Here is a 12,760-nt window from a genome sequence, read left to right as displayed (position 1 = left end):
GGGTATTTAGGGGATGGGAGGAAGCCCGCTTTGTGAAGCCTCACTGGAGTAAGATATGTATAGTGAAGATAGTAAATTTGAATGAGACGGAGCCTGGCCGACATGATTAATACCCTGGGGGCCATCAGTGCTTCTCTCCATTCTTCTTCCTCTAGTGGGCCAACCCACTGTTTCCATCTTTTCCTGAGGGGGTTCTAAAGTGGATGGGGTGTTGTCTATCAGTGATCGCTATATTTGGGCTATTCCTCCCTCCCCCAGGTTCCCCATGAGGAGCTTAGCTTCCATAAGACTTAACTCCAGGACTTCAGAGGGATCGGGAATGTGGGAAGTCAGGGCATGGCGCAGTCGAAGATATCTGTAGAATTGCGTGGATTGTTGGGAATATGTTTGCTGGAGCTCCCACCCCTCCAGACACCTCCCAAGCGAGTTATACTGATGAGATCCCATTTGTGGAAACCTGTTAATATCCCAACCTCCCATATCCATGTGCTGTGCCAAAAGGGTGTCTGTAGTGTCATTTCGCAGTTCCATTGAGTGTGCCACAGCACGGATCGCCATGCTAAGAAAGTCGTCCAGATGACTGCTGGCAAAGTGTGAGAATTTGGTGCCCCATACAACATGGCCTGGGTCCGTGGGAATCCGAGGCTCTCCAATTGTAGCCGATAGGCCAGATCTGACCATCCACTATTGAACCAGTCGTGGATCATCAGGAGGTGGGTGGCCAGGTAGTACAGGAAGGGGTTTGTCAGTCCCATTCCCCTGTCGTATGGGGGTCATTGACAATGTGCGAGAGCCAGGTGTGATCGCAAGCCACCCCAGAGGAAGGTCGTGAGCACTCCATGAAGTCATCTGAATCAACTGCGAGGAAGATGAAGTGGGAGATTTTGGAGCACGTATAGGAGGCGGGGTAGAACCATCATTTTGAACAGGGCGATCCTGCCAAGGGGGTTGAGCGGAAGGGATTGCCACCGACGAAGGTCATCTTTTGTACGCTTGAATAGTGGGCCGACGTTGAGGGACCAAGCCAGCTCTGGGAGAAGGGCCACCCATAGGCTGAGGTATTTTAAACATACAGGGTTAAGGGAAAACTGTGTACTCTGCTGTTTAGTCCATTGGCCTTGACCAAGTTGGAGACTCAGTGTGCATCGAGAATGGACTAATCAACAGTAACACTGTGTCAAACAAATGTGTAACCTTGTTGTGTCCTGTATTGTGATTGCTGTCACACTCTGTGCTGCTTACACTTCCCGCCCTCTGTGTTGCTTTCCCACACCATCTTTTCTGCTTCCCCCACCCATGCCCTCTGTGTTGCTTGTGCCCCCTGCCATTTGTGTTGATTCTGCCTCTGCCCTCCATGTTGCTGCCCCTCACGCATGCCATCCATGTTGTTTCCCCCACCAACTGTAAAACTTTTTCTCACTTTAAAAAAAAATGTCTTTACCGATCCAAGTTGGATCCTTAAAAAGAAGAATGCGCCTATGTCATTTTGTATGCACCCATGTGCTGTGCATTGGGTATGCTGTAGAGCATGCCTAAAAAAACACTGCCAAAGCCAGTAGATCCGAAAAGCAAGACCTGTTGGCTTTGCCAATGCTTGTTATTCTTCCTGTGGTCAGAATTCTCCCTGCCTCTTCTAGGACTTAGCTAAAGTGCCAATTAGCAGTTCTGAGACACTGTCTCCACAGCTCCCAACGGCGGAGGATGTTCTTTTCTATGATCTAGTGCCTGGACATTTGCTTTGTTCACAAATAACAAGACACATTATCCAAGGAGAAGTATAACCACATCAGACTGTGAGATGAGACTTAAAAGAGCAAGACAGAATGTCCGCAGCACACTTTGTGGGTACACCAGCTATTGGCAGCTACCCAAATGTGTTAAACACACTCGTACAGCGAAAACAGCATAACCTTGGGCCAAGTGATCACAGATGAGGGTTACTGCATAGAAAACTAGCTGTAGTGAAGAGGATGTTGCACACTGCTGTCTGGTCCCTGGACAGGGGAACTTACTCATCCTTTTCGTGCTTAAGTAGCCTGGCTCTAGCTCAGCTCGAGTTCCTGATGGAATCTCGAGCCCGTAAAGAGCCACGAATTAGTAGCTTCAGCCTGCTCCCTCCTACCCAAGATTCAGCGTTATGGTCCGAGCTGCCACTGTGGAACTGGGCAACCGGATTCGAGTCTCGGCGTAGGTTCAACATCCTGTGATTCTGGGCAAATCACCTAATCTCCCCATGCTTGTAAACGATGCATGTGACCTTGTGTGATGCAACTGATGCTCTTGTGTAGCGCACCAATAACCTTCGGTTTGAGTTTGTGCTATATTTTTCAAAAACTGCTGAAAAATGCCCTGATAGGTAAAAACAAAGCCTTATCTTAGACACATTTTTTCATAATAATGCTATTTGTAGAGCGCATATCTACTTCACATGAAGGGCCTCGGTGCTAGGATGCTGATTCCCGTGAGAGATGATCGCGCAGTAAGCTGTACCAATTATCAACCAGACCTAAAACAAATTATTAACTTTTTCCTAGAAAGAAGCAGTGCACGGTTTGGCCTTGGTGGTAAAGGCTGTTTCCCATTTAGCTCACCTCTTACAATGCTCACGTTACTCACACCACTTACATTGCTTGCCCTTCTTACATCATTCACACCTCTCATATCAATGACCTCAATCACATATCGCACACCACTTAAATCGCTCACACCATGTACATTTTTAACATCACTTAAACTCCTTGTATCACTGAAATCATCGCCTTCAGGCATGTTAAAGGTTTTTACCTCTAACATGACAAAGCTCTTGTCTTGGTCCACAGGGTAGTGTTTCTTGCCAGCCCAGGATACCTAGCAAGGAGATTGAGCGCTACGTTCAGCGACCGCAGGGCTGTTAGTTGTCCCAAACATTATGCGCTTTGGGGGCAGTGCCAGTGGTGCAGTTCACCTAGGATACCTTTCATCCTTCTTCTGAGGGTTCCCCCTACTGTTTTTCCTCCGGGAGAACAGGTTTTTGGTGGAGAAGGAACAGAAATGAAGTTTATTCACCCCATGACTGACACTGTCAGCCTCCTCTGGAGATTAGTTGGCTAACTGAACTGAGTGAGGCTAGTGGCCTTGAATCCTCCTCATTCTCTGACCTCTTTTTCCCTCCCGGCCTCACTAAAGAGCTAAGCCCTGCCTTTCTAAGCCCTGCCTTTGCTGACCTTCTGAAGAGGGCTGCTGTGTTTCTGAAGCTGCAGCTCCCTTCTGTGGAGGTGTCCATTGACCCAGTAATTGGGGTGCTGCATCAGGGCCAAAGGGGGTTGAGCCTGTGCTCCCCTACAGCCCTATATGATATTTTGTTGGGATCTTAGGCTAAGCCCGCTCTGGGGTCCCCAGTGGACCGTTCAATAGCACATAGACATTCAGCCAGATTCATGAAGGTAAAATCGGCTCGCAAAGGGCCAGATTCTGCTAATCTGCCCCTTTGCGAGCGCTTTTATTGCATTTGGGATTCATCATCCCAAATGCAATATTCGCAAAATCTGAAATTGCTAAATTGCGAAGAATTGCATTTAAGGAATTTCTATTTGAGATTCCTTAAATGCAATTCATGAACCATTTTAGAATTGCGAATTCGCAATTTTTGGCCGCAATTTACTGCGAAGTCTGACTTCGTGGTAAATAGCGAAAACTTAGTGCATTTTTTTAAGTTGGGTGTTGCGCACACACATATCCAAAGGACATGTGTGTGTGTAACACCAGTGTAAATCACCATTTCAGGGGTGCTACAGGGTGTCCTTTGGACACCCTGGCACCCTTGAAATCGCTTCCTCATTTGCGATTCGCTAATTGCTAATCGCAAATAAGGATTGACTCCCCATTCACTCCTATGGGCCTTTGGCCCATAGGAATGAATGGGAGTCATTCCTTATTTGCGATTAGCAATTAGCGAATCGCAAATAAGGAAGATGTAGAAATCGCTATAAATTTTGCAATTTCTACATGCATCCCGTTTTGCGAGTCTTTAATAGTGATTCCTTAATAATCGCTATTAAGGACACGCAAAAGAGGAGCATGATGAATCTGGGGGATTGTCCTTCCAAGAGTCTCAATACTTTTGGTCGGCATATTTTGTCTTTCACCATTTCAGCCTTGCAGTCACTTATTACCGATTGTGCTCTGAGACAGTTTTCTCATGTGTTGTGGGATTCAGTAAATATGCATATATTAAACGGGAGCGTTTAATTTACTGATCCATTTTGCTAGCTTACACCACCCAGTCTTGCATCCTGTTAGGTGATGTCATAAGCATCCACAGAGCAGGGACAGAGGATTCCTGGATCATTTGCCTGTAATAATAATTGTTATAGATTGTTTTTTATAGTATTGGATGTTTATACTTATGGTTGTAACATATATGTGTTACTCTAGTTGGTCTAATAGGAGATTTGATCGCCTCCACAGAGTTTTTAGGTCGAGCTAGAGTTGCGCATGCGTAGCATGCGGTCTAGCTCGACAACTATTGTTTTCAGTTTCCTGGGAATCTGAGACAGCGTTCGGCCACGCACCTCTGCTGTCTCAGATTTGTCCTCGTGAGCGTGCCTTTGCTGCTGGCTGCTTGCTGTGTGCGCGCTGTTTACAAAACAGTGTGGGTCAGAGAGTGGCGTCATGCTAGGCAGACAGACACTCGCGTACACCCCCCCACCCTCCCCACCAACCAGTCATCGGGCTCTTTTAACACACACACACACGCATACATACGCATACATACACACGCATACCCACAGACACACGCCCGCACACATCCCCCTCACACCCCACTCACCAGGTTCTTCTTGCGTGTCCCTCGGCAGCCAGCGGGTAATTCTCGTTAACAGGCGGGGGCCGCGGGGCTCTCCACGAGCACGGGAGCCCCGCTAGCTAAGACGGAAATCTTCCGGCGGGCACAGGAGCGCCTGCTTCCTGTATTTGTCTGGCCCCGCCCCCGTCCCAACAAAGGTTGCCTGGCTTCCTGTTGAAGCCGGGCTGCGGCGGTGAGTTTGCTTGTTTTTATTGTTAGCGCTTTTTGCTGCTTGTTATTTATTGAAAGCCTGATCATGGCCTTTGAAAAGGTACTTTTACATAAAGCAGAGATTGCCCGGCATTGCGTCCTCCCCATCGGACATAAAGCAGAGTGCATAATATAGCAGCGCTCAGCACTACCGCCCAGTAATCTGCAGGCTTGAGGGAGGGGCGGGGGTGGGACTATGTTCAGCAGCATCAAGGATTTCTGAATGTTCACCATTCAATACTGTCACGGACATGAAAAGGTATTTAAAAGCTGCACTTCGGCCCAGCTGCAGCTGCCACAATTAATGGAGCTTCCCTTCTGTAGGTTGTCTTTAGATGACATGAGTCGTATATTCTGATTAATTCTTTCCCTTTTTAGGTCTCGCCTGTCGATGCGCATGCGCATCGAGCAAGGCGAGAGTATTGGCACTTATCCGCTCTTTATCCACACTGCAAGGAATCGTGGCGATTCCTTGCAGTGCACGAGAAATTTAAGCTCAATGCGCATGCGCATTGAGCTTAAATGCGCGTGCCACATGCCCCCAGCCGCCTGCCTTGCCTACTCTCTCTCACAGCCTCCCCCAGCTCCGCCCCCTCACTACTTGATTGCACGGCCGCTAGGCCGTGCCTCCCCTACTCTCCTCCCCCCTCCTCCTCTCCTCCCCTGCCATGCCCCTGATCTAGATTGTCCCCGTGTCCCCCCCCAGCTCCGCCCCCTCACTACTTGATTGCACGGCCGCTAGGCCGTGCCTCCCCTACTCTCCTCCCCCCTCCTCCTCTCCTCCCCTGCCATGCCCCTGATCTAGATTGTCCCCGTGTCCCTCTAGCCCTCCTCTGTCGCACCGTGTGCCCCTCGGCAGCGGCCTGGTGTCTCCGCCGCCAGCTCTCCCGCCACAATCCGAGCCCAGAGCTTCGCAGGAAGCTGCGGCGGCACCGACTGCTCGGTTAAAATATCCGCTTGCCCTGTTCGAGGATTATAATTAAAAATAACCATTGCCTACGCGCGCAGGGCCGCCTTTGTTCTGAGCCGTCGCTGTGTGTGGCGCATTCCTCTGAGAGGAGAGGACGAGGTCCCACCCCGGGCTCAGGCAGGAATGACAGAAAAAAACAAGTTTGCTCATCCTCTCAGAGAACATGTCTGAGGCGCTGCTCGTGTGAACCAGGAACAGGATTACCAGGCGACTGCGTCACCGCCTGCGCAGCCAGCACAGATTTGCATTTCTAGCACCCCACACTTGCAATGCAGAACGTTCATTTTCGAAGCACTAACTACAACTCCCAGAATGCAATAGATGTTCATATGCGTTCAGGAGTCAGAACAACGTATCCTCAGCTGAATCAGTCGTTCAGACGCAGCGTTAGAGAAGGTGCTGTACTGGCCTTTCACACGAACACAACAGTAAAGTGAAGGGCCTCTTGGCGCTCTGAATAACAAGTGTTCTAACTTCACAGCGATAGACCTAGATAGAATGAACGCCTCAGCCAGGCCTGCTGGGATTCGAGCTACAGTGTGACCAGTGTGTTAGAAACATGGGTTTCTGCAGCATGTGCGCAGCCCACTGAGCTAACTTAATGGCATGTGCTCCCAGGGAACCCCTGTTTCAACTAATTCCCATAAGCGCCTTTTATTTCTGTTGCAACATCACCGAGCATGCAACTATCTTTCTTCCCTATTTTCCCTCTGTCTCTCTCCCCATCACATCATCTCACTGGTGGAGAAGGCAGCATCATTGCTGTGTGAGGGTCGGAATTCTTGCACAGTCCCTGCCTATGCTGCCTGCATCCGTCGGCCAATCCCTAGGGCACGGAGTATTCATGTATGTAGTGTGCGCAGGTTTCTTCCAGAGCCGGCACCCTAGGCAGCGTCTGTGCTCACAACGCCAGAGCTGCGTTCAGAGGCAGGCACAACTCGCAGCCCTCGATACATAATGCATAAGCCTGTAAGCGCCCGGCACGTTTGCAGCACGGAAAATGCAGCAATAAATATATCTTCCGTTTGTGGAATAAACGGCGTCGAAAACCTCACCCCCTCACCCTCACTCGCCCTCACCCTCAACACCTCACCCTCAACACCTCACCCTCACTCACTCTCAACACCTCACCCTCACTCACTCACCCTCAACACCTCACCCTCACTCACTCACAATCAATCACCCTCAACCCCTCACCCTCAACAACTCACCCTCAACACCTCACCCTCAACACCTCACCATCAACACCTCACGCTCAACACCTCACCCTCAACCCCGCACCCTCAACCCCGCACCCTCAACCCCTCACCCTCAACCCCTCACCCTCAACCCCTCACCCTCAACCCCTCACCCTCAACACCTCACCCTCACTCACTCTCACTCACCCTCACTCACCCTCACTCACCCTCACTCACCCTCAACCCCTCACTCACCCTCACTCATCCTCACTCACCCTCAACCCCTCACCCTCACCCACCCTCAACCCCTCACCCTAACTCACAATCACCCTCACTCACCCTCACCCACTCTCACTCTCACTCACCCTCAACCCCTCACTCACCCTCAACACCTCACTCACCCTCACTCACCCTCAACACCTCACCCTCACACAGTGCAATAGGTCTCAGAGGATTTTTAGTTAAAGCTTTTACAATTGTTTATGGCTTTTTTGATTTGTAATTCTTTAGCATTGGCTACAAAAAATAAAAATGCAAAAGATTTACAACAAAAAACCCATAAACAATTCTAAAAGCACTAACTCTAATGCTGCGAGACCTATTGCATTTCCAATGCTTGTTTTGCTAGGCGTGATTATTTGTTTTAAATTGGTTAATATAATTGTAATTAAGTGTGCTTGTATTGTGTTGGAAATCTGTGTCTGGGGGACAATCAACTAAAGATTCAATATCCAAATGCTTCCCTCATAAACCACAGTGCGATTCTACATTCTTGTTTATTTTGCAACATGGACAGATTACGCCGTTTGCCTAGAATCACAAGATGTTGAGCGGAGCCGACAGTTGAACATGCTGTCCCAGTTACAAAGTCGGCAGCTCTGCTCGTTAGGCCATACTACCTTTGTATCAGTTTTCAGACGACTTGAAAACATATCTGAATTTGTCTTCACTTTTTTGCCCCCAGAGGCTGCCCCCCCTCACGCCGCCCCTTCACTCCCCTCACTCCTGTGTTGTGTTTGCGGCATCCTAAAGAAGATTTCTCTGGAGATCTGTCGGATGACTGTCCTTTGGCCAGTCTTAGATGATAAAACTATTGCTACTTGTGCATTCGTTTTTTTATGGTTGACATCCATTTTTTCCACATCTCCAAGTTCCCTCGTTGTTTTCTGAGTAGTACCTAAACAATATGCGTTTTTAATCAAACCAGCCTTTCAAAATTTCCATGTGTGGGCATTTTCTTGCCTTACTTGCAGGGCAATATATATTTATTTTTTTATTTATTTATAACGTTTTATATAGCGCGAACAAGATCCCGAAGGATATCAGAGCGCTTTACAATATGATAGGAGGAAGGATATAAATGCAATATCCATATCAAGTAGCAGAGAGAGAAAAACAGGAAGGGTTGCAGATTACAGGCCAATTGCACCCAGGAGGGTAATACAATAAACAGGTGTAAGTGGGCCAGAAACGTGCAAGAAACTGGTATATATTTAAAGGCCTGGCGTCATCTAATTTGGCGTTCTAAAGGGTACATCGCCTAAGTATAACACTATGTGCTGCCCTGTGTTCTCCCTGCAGCACGAACCTTGGTTTGTAAACAGGCGGTCACAGGAAGAAAAAAATACTACTGTCTAGGTGCTCCTAGCTCCTTTTAATAGAAGTAAATCTCTCCCAACCCTGGTGTTCGGTGTACCTGCTAAAATATTTTCTCTTTAACTGCCTGGCAGGTTCATGTGTACGAGGCAGAACTCTGGGATACATGTTATGAAAAATGCATCGTAATATTCTGTTCTTTCAAGTAGGAGGGCAGAGTCTCCATTTTAACTTGACTCCAAAGCAACCCCAGCACGGAATTAACACAACCACACACACACACACACACACAACCACACACACATACAACCAACCACACACATAAAAACACACAACCACACACACAACCACACCGTCAGTGCACACTTTCACCAGGCACAGAAACCATCAGTCGTCAGTGCATGCTTTCACCAGGCACAAACACCACCAGCCGTCGGTGCATGCTTCCACCAGGCGCACAACACCAGACATCAGTGCACGCTTTCACCAGGCACACACACACCACCAGCCATCAGTGCACACACACCACCAGCTGTCAGTGCACGCTTCCACCAGGCACACAACAACAGCCGTCAGTGCACACTTTCACCAGGCACACACACCACCAGCCATCAGTGCACACTTTCACCAGACATGTGCACACTTTCACCAGGCACAGAAACCATCAGTCGTCAGTGCATGCTTTCACCGGGCACAAACACCACCAGCCGTCAGTGCACGCTTCCACCAGGCACACACCACCAGACGTCAGTGCACGCTTTCACCAGGCACACACACACCACCAGCTGTCAGTGCACACTTTCACCAGGCACACACACACCACCAGCCGTCAGTGCACGCTTTCACCAGACACACACCATCAGCCGCCAGTGCACACTTCCACCAGGCACACACACACCAGCAGCCATCAGTGCACGCTTTTACCAGGTACAGACACACCATCAGCCGCCAGTGCACACTTCCACCAGGCACACACACACCACCAGACATCAGTGCACGCTTTCACCAGGCACACACCACCAGCCGTCAGTGCACACTTCCACCAGGCACACACACCACCAGCCGGCAGTACACACTTCCACTAGGCACACACACCACCAGCCATCAGTGCACAATTTCTACAGGCACACACACCACCAGCCATCAGTGCACACATAAATTGTTAACGCATCCACAATTAACTACTGTAGCAATCGCAATGTGGCGCACTTTTACTTTTAAACATATTCATCCAAAGCACAGCATGCCACCATTGCTACAAAAATAAACACACATTTTTTTTGGCCTACACTTTTGTTGCAATTGGTGTTGCAATATTTAGCAATGCCAACAGCTCAAACTTAATTAATGCGAGACCTATTGCATTGCAAATGCTTGTTAGTGCTTGTACTGGATATATCGTGCAGTCTGAAGTCAGAAATCAGACAGTGGGAACCGAGTAATACACTGTGTCAAGCTCAGTGTTTGCTACTGTAGACTAGGGGCCCTGTTTGCAGTTGACGCGGACATCAGCTTAAATGTGGCAAAAATCCTACCCGTCCTATTTAGAGTATATGGGGCCTGCGTGCGCTTTAGGTAAACCGGCAGCACACCTGCCCTTTGTGAGGGATGACCTCCATGCTTCATACTCTAAACGAGCCCTGCACCATTCTGGATGAATGTATTCATTACATCGCTTAAATGTCACATCTTGGTAAAGTTTTACATTATCACCCGTTAGTTTGTAGCCTAAACAAATCTTAAAAGGACAACACCTGCAGGAATCACAACAGCAGCCGCTATTAAACAATTACCTTTCCTTCAACAAACGCTGCCTGAGCCGTTCCTTCCTGCTGGAAACCTAAGCCGGCCATTATTGTGGGATGAAAGATTGCAGTCCTAAACCCCAGGTGTGAACAACGCCTGCCACTGCGCGCTCTTTGTATCCTTTTGTGGTTTGTCAGGTGGTGTTAACACACACACACACAGTGACCGTGATCAAAGGACAGGTCACAACACCGAGCAGCTGCTGGCGTCCTTCAGGAGCAGCCTCGCGCACTGAGGATGCGGGAAAACATAAAGGTGAACATCAAAGGGTTAATTTATTATTGAGCAGTCGGTGCTCGCGCTAGCCCGAGACTACCGCCGACGCATTCTTTTTATGCTGGTATACAATTCTGACTGACGGACCCACCTCGCTACTTGGGCTAACGCAGGTGCCAGGCTCCGGCTCTGAAGAGTACTGTCCTAACCTTAAACTGCTGGGGTTCCCACCCGTCGCTTGTGCGTGGGGGACTGTGCGTGCTTAGCGGACATAGGTGTACTAAAAACCGATTCGTGGTGGTTAGGGGGGGTTCAGAGACATTTTAAGGATTTAGGGTACCCTGGGCCAATCGTACTTTGGGGGCCCCTGCTTGGAACACCTTTGAATTTTTTCAGCTTTTTCATGCCCTCTGGGCAAGTCGCAGACACTGCACAGGCACACTGGTCCACGTTCGTAGGGGCAGATTTACAAGAAAGTGACGCATCTGTAGAGATGCGTCACTTTTCCTGCGCCACCATGCAAAACCCTTGCATCACTATGGATGCACTGTATTTACAATAGGGGGCACCATGGCGCACGGATTGACAGATGCGTCAGAAATTCTGACGCATCTACGGGTGGTGATATTTGGTCACGCTATGATCTGCCCATGTATGTACAAGGAATTGCCAATTTTCTCCTGCTAATTGAACACTGCTGTGTATTTTATGTACCTGTGAGCAAAGTTAATAAAAAGATTTTACAGAAATTCCGACGCATCTGTTGACAGAAAAGTCACGCATTGCTGGAGTTGTGTCGCAAGCACAACACAACTCCAGCAATGCGTGTTGCAGCCTATTCCCAATACATTGCGTCACTCCTTACGCCTGCTCGACACAGTGGCGTCCTGAAAGGCAGGCAGTGAAATCTTGTAGATTTCACTGTGTCACTTTTAAGAGGCTTTCCTGCGTGGGAATGCCTACCCTGCATTCATTATACCTGATACAGGTATAATGTCACGCAGGGCTTTACAACGTGACGCATCTCCCTAAATGCGTTACGTTATAAATGGGCCGCAACTTTTACGCCATCACTGCGTCACAGAAGTGACTCTACGACGGTGCAAAAGTGACGCAAGGGGCTTGTAAATCTGCCCTTAAATGTGTTGCCATCTAATATCCAGGGATAACGATGTGTGTTTTCAGTACTGTGATACAGCAGCAGCTCACAAATAATATTGCAAATATTTTCTGTGACCAACTGCCATTTCTGATATGTGAGATCCTGTTTTTGATCTGAAAGATTTTTTTTTAATCGATGTTGCATTGTTTTGGAAAACAAACACAACATTTCTCTGCAAAATGTCTGTAATAGTCTCGCACACATTACCCGTATTAAACAATCAGTCAAGGTCCTCAGAGCAAGAACGTGTTGAGAACCGGGCTGGCTCTCTCTGGGGCCCCCTAAAGGCTGGGGCCCTGGGCCAGAGACCACTTTGCCCATGCCTAAAACGTCTCTGGGGGTGTTATGTGAATTGAGGGCTGTACCAAAGAAAGAATATTTGCCGTTTCGTCATGCTACTCTGAAATTAGTGTCTGGTCTTGTAAAATCCGCAGGGTACATACATTCTGCTTTTTGTGTTTAAACAAAATGGGTTTTCGTAAGACAAATTTCTCCCCACCACATATAATGTGTCAGCGCTTATTTCAACATATGCCTGCCCAGGTTGCTGGATTTATTTTTTGGCAACAAGTTTGGAACTTTAAGTCCGAATATTTTCGGCCACGCAGTTTTGTGAGTTTAAGAATACAATGTGAGGTCTCTTTTGGATTATGCCTTAGTAAATTCTGGCATAGTAGCCAGGTGAGGTCTCCCTACAAAGCTTCAGAGAGGTTTCCTCACTTGTACATGCTTTTTACCTCTCGCTCTCCTCTCCTTGCACAGTTAATTCACAGGTTTAACCTCAGCCACAAGCAACTAGA

This window comes from Lissotriton vulgaris, chromosome 6, assembly GCF_964263255.1.
Source record: "Lissotriton vulgaris chromosome 6, aLisVul1.2, whole genome shotgun sequence".
NCBI lineage: Eukaryota > Metazoa > Chordata > Amphibia > Caudata > Salamandridae > Lissotriton > Lissotriton vulgaris.
This window is presented reverse-complemented; position numbering follows the sequence as displayed.